The following is a 13595-nucleotide window of genomic DNA, read 5'->3' on the forward strand; positions in this document are numbered from 1 at the left end:
CCTTCTTTTCTTGCATGTTGCCTATTTTTTCCATGAGAGCTCTTAGCATATTAATCATAGTTGTTTTAAATTCATGGTCTGATAATCAGAACATCTGTGCCATATCTGAGTCTGGTTCCAATGCTTGCGCTGTCTCTTCAAACTGTGTTTTTGTCTTTTTGTATGCCTTGTGATTATTTTGAAATAATATACTGAATATAATGTACTGGATAAAAGGAACTGCAGTAAATAGGTATTTAGTAATGTGGGTGGTAAGGCACGGAAAGAGAGAAGTGTTCTGTTTTCTCATGATTAGGTCCCAGGCTTTTAGTTAGCCTGTGCCCCTTGGCTGTGAATTTCACAGGTGCTTCTATGTTTTTTCTCCACTTTGGTGGGACAGGATGGTTAAAGTTGGATATTTCCCTTTCCTAAGGTCAGTTAATCTCTGGCAAACCTCATTAAATTAGACTCTGGTAAAATAGTTTTTCTTGAGGGCAGACCTTACTTAGAAGAACAGAAGGCTCTGGCTTATTTCAAAATGGTTGCTTTCCCCCTCCCTCATGCTGATCTTCACTGTGAGAATTTGGTACAGCTCCTGAAGGTAAAACTCACAAAAGTGTGGGACTCCATAAGACTGTGAAGTCCTGAAGTTATTAACTCTCAGACTTGTCCGTACTGAGCCCCCAGCAATTTGACAATAATAGTTCAGGTTTTCCTACCCTGGCACTGGTTTCCGTGGAAGTTTCTAGTTGTGGGTTTCTGCCCCAGTAAGTTGTGATTCTCTGTATACACCTCGGTCCATTTGTGTTACAATAAAGGAATACCTGAGGTTAGGTAAAATTTAAAAAGAGGTTTATTTGACTCATGGTTCTGCAGGCTGTACAAGAAACATGGGGCCAGCATCTATTTCTGGTAATAGACTTAGGCTGCTTTTCTTCATGGCAGAAGGTGAAAGGGAGCTGGCATGTGCAGATATCATGTGGCAAGAGAGAGCGAAGAGGTTACAGGCTCTTTATAACAACCAGCTCTCACAGGAACTAATAGAGCAAGAACTCACTTATTACCATGAGGATGGCACCAAGACATTCATGAGGGATCTGTCCCCACTAACCCAAACACCACCAATTAGGGGCTACCTTCAACATTGGGATCAAATTTTGACATGAGATTTTGGGGAACAAGCATCCAATCTACAGCACCACAGGTCTGTCTTTCCCATTTTGTGGGCAGTAGTTTGCCCTGTGATCTCAATTCTCTGCTGTATCTAAGAAGAGTTGTTGATTTTTAGTTTGTGCAGCTTTTTATTAGTTGTTAGGTTGAAGTAATGAGTTTCAAGCCCCTTATCTGCCAGAATGAAAACCCAAAGTAACCAGAGAAAATTTTAGCCTCTGATACCTACAGCTGCTGCAAACAGTAAATACATCCTAACTCAGATTAATATAAAGCCACACACAAAAATCCTCTTCATCTCAGTTCCTTTTACCTGATATATCATGTCTGCCTTTTAACAACAACAACAAAAAAGCATGTTAAAAATGTAATGTCACATTTCTATCAGTGAGATTCTTTCTCCACTTTTAGAGTTTGTTGCTGTTTACTGTCATTGTTGTTGCCATTTACTTGTTTTGTGACTTTCCTGGTCAAATTATGCAAATTCTGTAATTTTAGTCATGTGAAGTCACTGAAGATTGTGTTTGTGTAGTTTAGTGATTAGCTAATGATTAAATAGAGATTTCCTTAAGTGCTTTGAAAGAGTAAGTCTTTTGGCTTCTGCCATTGGGTTCTTTGTGTGTATTGCAGCATGCCTTTAATCCTCAGGCTGACAGCTTGAAACTCTGCCTTAGTCTTCACTTCCTGCTTACATAGAGCCCATGGTCAGCCCCAGGTGACAGAAAAGAGCTTTCTTGGGTGTTGTGGGAAGTCAGGAACCCTGAATGGTGGGACCTGCTGAAGCCATGGCAGAAGAACATAAATCGTGAAGACTTCATGGACATTTTTTAGTTCCCCAAATTAATACTTTTATAATTTCTTATGCCTGTCTTTACTGCAATCTCTGAACATAAATTGTGAAGATTTTGTGGATACTTATCACTTCCCTAATTAATACCCTTGTGATTTCCTATGCCTGTCTTTACTTTAATCTCTTAATCCCATCATCTTCGTAAAGTGAGGAGGATGTATGTTGCCTCAGGACCCTGTGATGATTGCGTTAACTGCACAAACTATTTGTAGAGCATGTGTGTTTGAACAATATGAAATCTGGGCACCCTGAAAAAAGAACAGGATAACAGCAATGTTCAGGGAACAAGAGAGATAACCTTAAACTCTGACCGCTGGTGAGCCAGGTGGAACAAAGCCATATTTCTTGTCTTTCAAAAGCAAATGGGAGAAATATCACTGAATTCTTTTTCTCGGCAAGGAACATCCCTGAGAAAGAGAATGCATCCCTGAGGGTAGGCCTCTAAAATGGCCGCTCTGTGGGGTGGCCATCTTTTACGGTCAAAGCTGTAGGGATGAAATAAGCCCCAATCTCCTGTAGCACTCCCAGGCTTATTAGGACAAGGAAATTCCCACCTAATACATTTTGGTCAGACCGGTTGTCTGCTCTCAAACCCTGTCTCCTGATAAGATGTTATCAATGACAATGCATGCCGAAACTTCATTAGCAATTTTAATTTCGCCCTGGTCCTGTAGTCCTGTGATCTCGCCCTGCCTCCATTTGCCTTGTGATATTCTATTACCTTGTGAAGCATGTGATCTCTGTGACCCACACCCTATTCGTACACTCACTCACCTTTTGAAAATCACTAATAAAAACTTGCTGGTTTTACGGCTCAGGGGGCATCACGGAACCTGCCGACATGTGATGTCTCCCCTGGACGCCCAGCTTTAAAATTTCTCTCTTTTGTACTCTGTTCCTTTATTTCTCAGATCGGCTGACACTTAGGGAAAATAGAAAAGAACCTATGTGAAATATCAGGGGTGAATTTCTCCCAATATCTGGCTGAATTTCCCCCAATACTTGGGTCTTTCCCGAACACACACACAGCCCTGCGTAGGCTCATGTGCATCTAGATTCCCAAGAAAATGTTTGAGATTTTCAAAGCCCCCTAGGGATACCTAATTCCCAAGTTTTCCCCTTTAAATATTTTTGTCAGGCTCGTTAGCCTCAGCTGATATCATCACCTCAGACAAGTATGATGTTAAACAATTGCTGCTAATTTTTTCTTTTCATAATCAATGTCTTGGTGATGGGGCTGTTCCCACACAGTGAACTCTGAATCAAGTCAAATAAATACAAGCCCTAATAATAGAGCATCTCCAGGGAGCTTTCAAACAAGCCAGATAGTGACAATTCTCTGGGGATGATGCTTTTTGGGGGGCTCTGAACCTCTTCTGCCTCCTCCAAAGGCTGCTAGGCTGCTGGTTTTCATACCTGCTGTGGTTGGGAGGCTGTTATTTTTCAAGGCTATGGCAGCACTGGGGAGATGGGGATGGGAACAAGAGGAGAGAAAGTCATGAAGTTTGTAGTTCTTACTGAGATTCAGCCATTTTCTTGAATAAATACATACATAGCCAAAGAACTGTTGTAAGCCTTTGATTAATGCCCAGAGTTCTGAAACATTGATTTTCATGATTTTTGCCAGTGTTCTCATTGCTTTTGTGGAGGAGTTGATTTCCTGAGCTCCTTATTCCAGCATTCTAGAAGTGCTTTTCCTGTTTTGTGCTAATGGCATCTATTTTGGGGTGATTAATTCACCACCATTTGAAGTTCTCCCAGTCATGATGAGAGCTACTTGATATGAAAGCACTGATGAGAATTATCTTGCTGGAAATGTTTTACTATCCCTACCTGATGCTCTATTTCTCTTCATGTCTCTTTTCTTAAATGTAGCTAAACATAGAGAATAAATAAAAGAAACTTTGTCAGGATACAAGAGCATGAATGCTAGATCAGTTAACCAGAAACTCCCAAGGATGAAACCAGCCAGCTCTTCGGGTCTAAAAAATTGAAATGATTCAATTGTTATCACTTTCAGGTAGATATAGTTTTCCTTCTAAAAAGCCTTTAAAGTGAAAATACCATGTTACTTTTGAAAATGGAAGTCATTGCAAGATCACATGTTTCAGAGTGAGGGTAAAGTAACTGTTTTTGGTTCTTCTTTATTTAAAAACATTCAATAGTTATGTGTATTTTTCCTTAAAATAGTAAGGTATGAACATAAGATTTTTGACTTTAGGTTGATGCTCACTTAATAATATAAACAAACATTTTTAAGAACATTTTAAATCCAGATTTAAGGAAGTTAATTATATTAAAAGTGGTAATAATAATTTAGCAATGTTTTAATAGAAAAATAATTATTGAGTAGTATTTCCTGTCATTTAAGACAGTCAATATTGTCATAAAGTTTGGAGATTATGGATACTTTATGTTATATTTGGCACCATGGTTATTACATAAGACACTTCCTATTTATAAACTAGGAGCAAAGGGAGGTGATATAATTAAGTGTCTAAATTAATTCTATAGAACAACTAAATTCAGACCATAACAATTTAGAATGTCATTATTCTCATAAGAATGAGCCAAAGTTTATCATTGCTCTCTTTGTATTTCTTTTAAAATTGTTTGCAGAGCAAATTAATTGAATAAGCAAATTCTCAGGAACAAACTATAAAAGATATGCACACACAAATTATTAATATATTTAATTTTTTTGAGAGAGGGTCTTGCTCTATTGCCTAGGCTGGAGTGCAGTGGTGTGATCACAGCTCACTGCAAATCTAAATTATTACATTTAAAGAATCCTCCTGCATCAGCCTTCCAAGTAGCTAGGACCACAGTGCACGCCACCATGTCTAGCTAATGAAAAAAATTTTTTTTGTAGAGATGGAGTCTCATAATGTTGCCCAGGCTGGTCTTGAGCTCATAGGCTCAAGGGATCCTCCTGCCTTGGCCTCCCAAAGCACTGGGTTTATAATGTGCTCCTCCACAACCAGCTGACTTATTAATTTAGATTATTATTAATTATCTTTCAAAGCAGGCCACTTTTCCATTTGGAAACACTTTAATAACATGTATCAAGATATGTATTGGTCACTCATCTCTTCATTAAACATTTATTTCATGCCAATCGATGTGCTAGATGCTGACAATGAAAAGGTAGACAGGGCTCTCATGGAATATGGTAGAAGACCCAGCTCTCCTCCTGACTCCATCCTCCCTGAAGTTGACAGAAATAAAGTTGAAGCAAGTTGAGATAAGTGCTACACAGGAACCGGAAGAGGCTGAGACATAAGAAAAGAGCATGGAGGAAAAGAACCTACTATATATAGTACAGGCATGGGAAACCTCTCTGATGAGGAGCTCTAAAGGATAACACATTCTAGGTGATTCAGAGAATCATGTTAAGTAGAGGAACAGCATGAGCAAAGTCCTGAAGCTGGAAAGAACTTGGAGTATTTCATGAATGAGAAAAGTCAATGACGCATAATAAGAAATTGAGAGTAGAAGGAAGTGAGAAGGGTGGGTGTAGTGAGATGAAGTGGGGAAAAAGGCAAGGTCCAGATCAAGCGAGGCCTCCATAGGTCAAACTCTGGATGAAGTTTTGGGTTTTCCTTTCAAGGACACAGGACCTATGCTTATTCAGCAAATAAAGCAGGAACATTTGGGGTTAAATGATAGCATAGACAATGCTTAGAGGTCGTTTCCTTGGAAAATAAAACAAACACATTGCTTCCAAAAGAATTTCTGTCAAGAAAAAGACAAATTTTCAATCTCTCTTTTGGTTATGTGGGTACCATAAATTAATTTAGGAAGCTGCCAGAGCTCTAACAACACTAGAAACATTTTCAGGTATCTGTGGTAGTTCAAAGGCCTTCCAACTCAGGTCCTCATGGGCTAGAACATTTTGGATAGTTTAATAATGAGGTAAGACAGTTTTAGGCTGAAAATCAAATCAGGTCTTAATAATAATTGCTAACATTTATTGAGGACTTACTACATATCAAGCACTATTATCAGTGCTTCATGTGAATTAACTCACGTAATCTCCATAACCCTATGTAATTATTATTATTATCCTCATTTTTAATATGTGGAAACTAAGGCAAAAAGAAGTTAGGTAACTTTCTCAGGGCTGTGCATTTGGAAAGTGATAGAATTAGGATTTGAATCTAGGTAATCTGGTATCAGAGGCCACGCAGTGTCCACAGCACCTCACTGCCTAATCTTAGGGTGATTATACCTCATGGTTTGGTTTAGGCATGCTGCACACCTGGAAACTCCATCAGTTTATGAAGGGGAGGCCCAGCAGCCCATGTGATAAAAGGCTGATTATATCACTAGGTGGATTCACTATCATAATGAAGATTAAAAACAAAAAACGTCTTTGGTTGGAAGACCAAGTTAACATTAAATGAACTTCCCGATATGCATAAGGAATCTGAGCCAGAAAAGTGCCTTTGAGGGAGAGAGTTGCTTAGGTCATCCAATCTTGGAAAATGGTTTTTCCTCCATCCCACATCCTGAAATAACCTGGGATGACTCATAAAGGAAGTTGCCATGGAAATATAAGCTTGGAAATCAGTGCCTAACTAAATTTGTTAAGGAAAAGATGGAATGGTATTTGACATGAGCACATTTTTTATCATATTTCCAAAATTTTGATTTTTAAACTGTGGTGATTGAAAATATATTATACTCATATGTGTGGCCTAAAACTATTTTAGAAGTATGTGACTTTTGGGAATGTTTGCTTGCAGCAGAATATACTATGTGCACATTTCCAGTACATATCGAAACTTTGTATCCTAAAAATTTATTAGTTATTTATACATATCTTTTAAAAATTATATGTTTATTAGGAGAGCAGTAAATTCTATCAATGAATTTTACAATTCAATATGTATATGTTAAAACATAATCCACTAAAGGAAAATACTCATTTACCACATCTTTCCACATGACATGCTGATAATCTTCCACTAGAAATAACACAAAACAACAAGATATGAAGAACCAAAAGAAGTCTTTAAAAATATGTAGAAATCTCATGTTTTCTCTTGAAATAACATTTTCTACCTTCTAAACTTTATGTTGTAACTTATAGGAGTGAATACACATTGTTATGAATCTTACAGCTATGTGTTTATTTGTCCTGGTATAATTGAATTAGATTCTGGAATTTTTTCTGCTAATGATGGCCTATAATAACCGAATGATTAAAAAAAAGAGAAAAGAGGAAGAAATAGAAATGAGTGCTGAAAGGACACAAGAAGGCAAAAGCATAAATCAGAAGCATAAATGTGAATAATATCAGATTAATATCAGGTTAATACTGATATTACATGGAGCAGATAACAATTCACTGGATATACATGTCAGCCAACAAGTAGCCCTGACATATCAGAGTTGCCTTGGAATTAAAACCATATTATTGCAGCTGTATTAGATTCCCAAAAGATAAGCCCTGTGCTCTGAAACATTCATTGTGAAATATTCTAGATTCTAGACATTTTCAGTTAGTAGAAAATCCTTGAATCATTGCTAATTTCCACTTTAAGTTTTCCCCTCTTCTATGTGATCAACAGTTTTAGTAGACTCTGTTTTCCATTCCAAGTGATAAGATAGTCTGATACCTTTTCAAATACATGCCTTGATTAGTTGGTTAGAAATATTTACTATGTGGATAAATATATTAAAATATATGGATATGTTCTAATTATACAAGCTATTTTTCTATCTAATTGATATTAACAAGACAATACTTTTTAAAACTTGTGTAGTTTTCTACAAACATCTTCTTCTCTGAAATGTGAACACCGCAGCTTTTTTTTCTAAAACCAATTTAGAATTATTCTTTGGACTGTCAACTGTTCAGAGACAATTTTGTTAATTTTAGACTGCACACTAAATATGAAGCATATTTGTGGCTAGAAATACAAAATGTAGTTAACTTTATTTCTTATAATGATTATCTTCATTCCTTTTCAAACTTTACATCATATAATCAATTTTCAAAACAGTTTGATTTGTTGGTAGTAATTTGCATTTTGTTTTTCTATTTGTTATTTCACAGAGTTAAGAATGTATTGTGATGATAGTATGCCTTAAAACATCAACATATCCTGATTTTAATAAATACTATGAGGTCTGCCATTTGAGGAGTTTGATTTGTAATTAAGTGTAGTAACTATTTCTGTTTGCACAAAGCATAAAACGTTATAACATGTTCAAGTTTAAGTCCTTTGTTGCATCCTAAATGATTCACTCATTTTCCACAGAAAAGTCTCAATTACAAAGAAGTAAAAAAAATTAAATTAATAATCAGTGGAAGAGAAGTAGGTTTAAAACGGATGCTCAAACTATATTGAAAAAAAGGATATGAGGCTGGGTGGGGTGGCTCACGCCTGTAATCTGAGCACTTTGGGAGGCCGAGGCAGGCAGACTGTTTGAGGCCAGGAGTTCAAGACCAGCCTGGCCAACATAGTGAAATCTGGTCTCTACGAAAATTACAAAAACTAGCCAGGAGTGATGGCGTGGCCTGTAATCCTAGCTACGTTGGGAGGCTGAGGCAAGAGAATTGCTTGAACTTGAGAGGTGGAGGCTGCAATGAGCCAAGATCACGCCACTGCATTCTAGCCTAGGCAACAGAGCGAGACTCCATCTCAAAAAAAAAAAAGAGAAAAAATGTATATGAAAAACATGTTGGGAATTCTCCACCGGAGAGAACACAAACCTACAAATACGTGAAGAATGACCAAAATGGTCTTTTGGAAAATGTTGATAAGGGTTGATGGAAGATCAATGTAGTATATTTGGAACATTCTGGACTATACAACACTAAATGGCCCTTCACTGTAGGACTACGCAGAGCCTGTGATATGTACATTGTTCATTACTGAGAAGCTACATATAAGAGCAAGCAGGGCTTCTGAAATAGTTTTGATGGTGGAAAATTGTTTGTTTCTTGGTAGTGCACCTCATAGAAGATCTGTGACAAATGCTTTGGGACATGGTGTGGTACCTATTTATGTCACCAACTTTATTATAGAATACATTTATTGAGGGCTCATTTAAATCTCAGGTCAAGTGATATTACATAAATTTCAACTCTCTATTAATATAGTCATTTATCTTTGCAGGTTAGCTTGGAACAAAAGAAATTTCATCTGTTTTTATAAAATATAAATTCTGAGTTAATAAACAAAAGATTTTAATTTTAACTTTTAAAGTCTAATTAAAATTTCCAACAGCATAAATTAATGCTGCAGAATAGAGAGTTCAGAAATAGACCTATGCAGATATGCTCAATTACTTTTTGATAAAATTACAAAGGCATTTCAGTGGATTTCACCAAAATAAAAATTTCTGCTCTGGGAAACACACTGTTAAGAGAATGTAAAGCAAGCCACAGATTGAGACAAAGGTTTGCAAGTCATGTGTCTAATAAAGGACTTGTATCCAGAATATATAAAGAACTTTCAAAACTCAGTAATCAGAAAATAACCCAACTTAAACAATGAGTGAAAGATTTGAACAAACAATTCACCATTGAAGATATGGCAAATAAGCACATGAAATGGTGTTTAATATTGTTAGTCACTGGGGAAATGCAAATTAAAACCACCATGAAATGCCACTACACATCTATTAGAATAGCTAACATAACCAACGAAGAAACAGTACCGAAAACAACAATGACAAAACTGACACCACCAAGTACTGACCAGGATGCAGGGAAACTAAAACTCTCGTACATTGTGGGGAGTTTAAAATAATAAAGCCACTTTGAAAAATAGGTTGAGAGTTTCTTATAAAGTTACGTGTTCACTTATGCCATAGAACCAGTAATTCTACTTCTAGCTATTTACCGAGGAGAAATGAAAACATGGTCATACAAGAACCTTTTCATAAAGGCTTATAGCAGCTCTATTCATAATCATAAAAAATTGGAAGGAACCCTTCAGTGAGCCAATAGATAATCTGAGATGCATTCATATGGTGGAATACTACTCAGCGATAAAAAGGAAAAATATTGACACATAAACAATTTGAACGCATCTCAGATGCAAAAGAAACTATACTCAAAGGCTACAAGATTTCATTTACGTTGCATCCTGAAAAAGGCAAAACTATAGGGGATAGAATGGTTGCCAGGGGTTAAGGATCAGGAATCTTGATCGTGGCGGTGGTTATAGGAATTGATGCGTTTTCCAAAATTCATAAAGCTGTACTTTAAAAAGAGTAAATTTTAATGTATGTAAATCAATAATAAGTTTTAAAAACCCACCGAAAGATGGAGAGGAAGGAGGTAATTTAACTTCCTGTACAGAAGGTTATTTGGCACAAAGGACAAAGATAAAATCTTAGCCCTTTACATCATAAGTATGGTAACCATATAATTTATCACCTGAACTGGGCACTTGATGATGAAAGAGGGGTCTATGTTATTTAGAATGAGACAACAACCTAGGACTCTCCCAGGCACACTGAGCTGTACAGTCACCTTAATCTTAAGGGAAATTACAAAAACACACCAAAGAAGCTACTCACATCAATACAAATAAGTGTTACTTATTTGGCCACATATTAACATGTGGCAGCTCCCCTGGAGATTGAACTGTAAGAGTCCTCAGATTATAATTTGGCCACTCTTGAACCACAAGGTTATCACATGTTGTGATGTACACAGGATTTGTAAAATCATATGTAGGCACAATTTTGTAGTCCAAAGTGATACTAAAATATCTCAATTATGGAAACTTCTCCAATGTTTTATTGTAACAAACATGCTAAAAGTGTATCACCTATGCCCACTGTGTTTGTCTGGTCTTGGTCTTATATTGCTATAGAGAAATACCTAAGGCTAGGTAACTTACAAGAAAAGGAAGTTTAATTGGCTCATGGTTCTGCAGGCTCTACAGGAAGGATGGTGCCGGCATCCAATTGGCTTCTGGTGAGGTCTCAGGAAGCTTTCAAAAATGGCAGAAGGTGAAAGAGGAGGAAGCATGTCACCTGGCAAGAGCAGGAGCAAGAGAGAGGGACGAGGTCCCAGACTTTTTTAAACAACCAGATCTCATTTGAACTGAGAACTCTGCCACTTGCAGATTAAATTGGAGTGAATGGGTTTTGCCTTAGCATACTCCTTCCTTCTCTTTCATTTATTTATGCTTTCAGCAACCCTAAGTGTCATTTACCCAGCAATGCTTTGTGTCATTTGACTGTCAACTCTATGCATCATTCTTACAGAAATATTTACTCTGTGTCATGCCCTGTACTAAATATGGAGGATTCATTGGAGTATGATCCTGCCTTCATAGGGATTTACAGTATTTTAGAGGGCATGCAGGGGAAGAGAAGGGGCCCAGGCTTGTAAACAGTATTCATCCATCTCTCAATATGCTATCTTATTAAAAATACAGACAGAGCACATGGAAGAGGGGCCTAATACAGCTTAGGTCAGGAAAAGCTTAAAGAAGTGACCTCCAAACAGCTTTACCCTGAGGGTAGCAGGGAGTAATTGAAATGTTTCAAGCAGTGCAGGTGATCTGATATGATTTGCATTTTAGAAAGATAACTCTGGCTGCTTTGTGGACCACTGAGAGAGAGAGAGAGAGAGAGAGAAATCAGGAGAAAAGAAATCCAGTGAACAGACAAGAGACTATGGTGGTGTGAGGATAAAGGGAGAGACACATTCAAGCCAGTCAGAAGGTTGAATCAATTGAATGGGTTGTGGTGGTGAGGAGGAGAAACTCTAGGATAACACTAAGGAATAATAAGAGATTCCATCTGTTAGATGCTCCATATCCATGCAGGAAAAGCTGATGTATTTTACAGATGAAGAGATTAAAATTCCAAGAGGTTAGTAATATTCACAAGTCCAAAGAATTAATGAGTAAATGATAGAATCTAAGTCATCCTGGCATTAAAGCCATGAACCTGATCAGAGTGTTAACTTGGGCATCAATTAATTGTCTGCTTTCTCTGGCTCAGAAAGTCGATTGCCTGAATTTGAATCCAAGATCCACCACATGCTAGTGGTGTGACCCTAAGCAAGTTATTTAGTCCCTTCAATCTATACATTTTTCATGTATATAATGACAATAAAAGTGGCTCTAACTTTCTGTATTTGCTCAGCACAATTCCTGGCACAGGTAAGCACCCAGTAAAGATGAGCTGGTCTTCCAGAGTGGGGATGTTTTTTTGCAGGTGTGAGGCTATACAGACCCAGATCCTTAACAGTGCACAGAGGCATGAACAATGTATGGCAAACATCCTTGGCTCTCAATAGTTTGCCTGTTTTTGAGGGCTCACTGGTTCTTTCTCATGTCCCAGATCTCTAAAGGGGAAATCCTCCAGGACCCAAACCTTGGATCTCTTCTCTTCCATCTACATCCTCTTTCTATGTGATTGCACCCATTTTCATGACTTTAAATGTCACGTATATTCTAATGACTCTCACATTTCAATCTCCAGTTCTCTGCCTCAGAGCCCTGTATATGCTGCCTCTTGACAATTCCACATGGATGTCTGCAGTCCAAAACCAAGCTTCTGACTTTCTTTCCAAAGCTCACTCCTGTAGCCTGCCTCAGTCAGGTTAATGGGAAATTTTAAGTTCAATTTGCTTAGACCCAAAACAATGGTGTTATACTTCTTTTTATTGAATCCCACATCAGATTCATAGAAAAACCTGTTAGCTATGCCTTCAAAATATACCCAGAGTCAGACTACTTCTCATCATCTCTACTGCTACCTTCCTTGTCTGAGCCACCTTCTTGCTTACCTGGATTGGTGCAATCACCTGCTAATTCATCTTACTGCTTCTCCACTATCCAGCTGCAGAATATGTCCAACAAGGTAGACATAGTGGTCCTTTAAAACATAAATCAGGTCACGTCACTCCTCTGTTCTGACTCTTCCAATGAACAATGTACATGATCTAAGCACCCTACGTGACCTGTACCCCTGTTATCTTCTTGACAAAATTGCTTACAGAACTCCCTTTCACTAACTGCTGCAGCCACGTGGGCTCCATTGCTGGTCATGGAACTTGTCAGCTGTGCTCTTGTTTCAGGACCTTTGCACTTGTGGTGACCTCTGCCTGGAAAGCCCTTCCTCCAGACAGTGAGGGCTAGCTCCCACACTTCCTGCAATCTTTACCCCAGTCATCTCCTGAGAGAAGCATTTCCCGGTCTAAAATATCTACCTACCTAAAATGTGAGCTACATCTAATGTTTCTTGTTCCACTTTCTTGCTTCATTTTTAGCTTTTATCACAATCTGAACACACACACACATACACACACTCTCACACCTTGCTTATTGTTTCTTTTTCCTAGTAGAAGTAAGCTGCATGGGGCACCGACTTTTATCTGTTTTATTCCCTGCTGTGTCCTCAGTGCCTAGAACAGTGAATCCTCAGTGTTTAGTACAGGGCATGACACAGAGTAAGAGTAAATATTTCTCTAAGAATGATGCGTAGAGTTGACAGTCAAATGACACAAAGCATTGCTGGGTGAAAGACACTTAGGGTTGCTGAAAGCATAAATAAATGAATGAGAAGGGAGGAGTATGCTAAGGCAAAACCCATTCACTCAAATTTAACCTGC

This window comes from Pan paniscus, chromosome 2, assembly GCF_029289425.2.
Source record: "Pan paniscus chromosome 2, NHGRI_mPanPan1-v2.0_pri, whole genome shotgun sequence".
Lineage (NCBI taxonomy): Eukaryota > Metazoa > Chordata > Mammalia > Primates > Hominidae > Pan > Pan paniscus.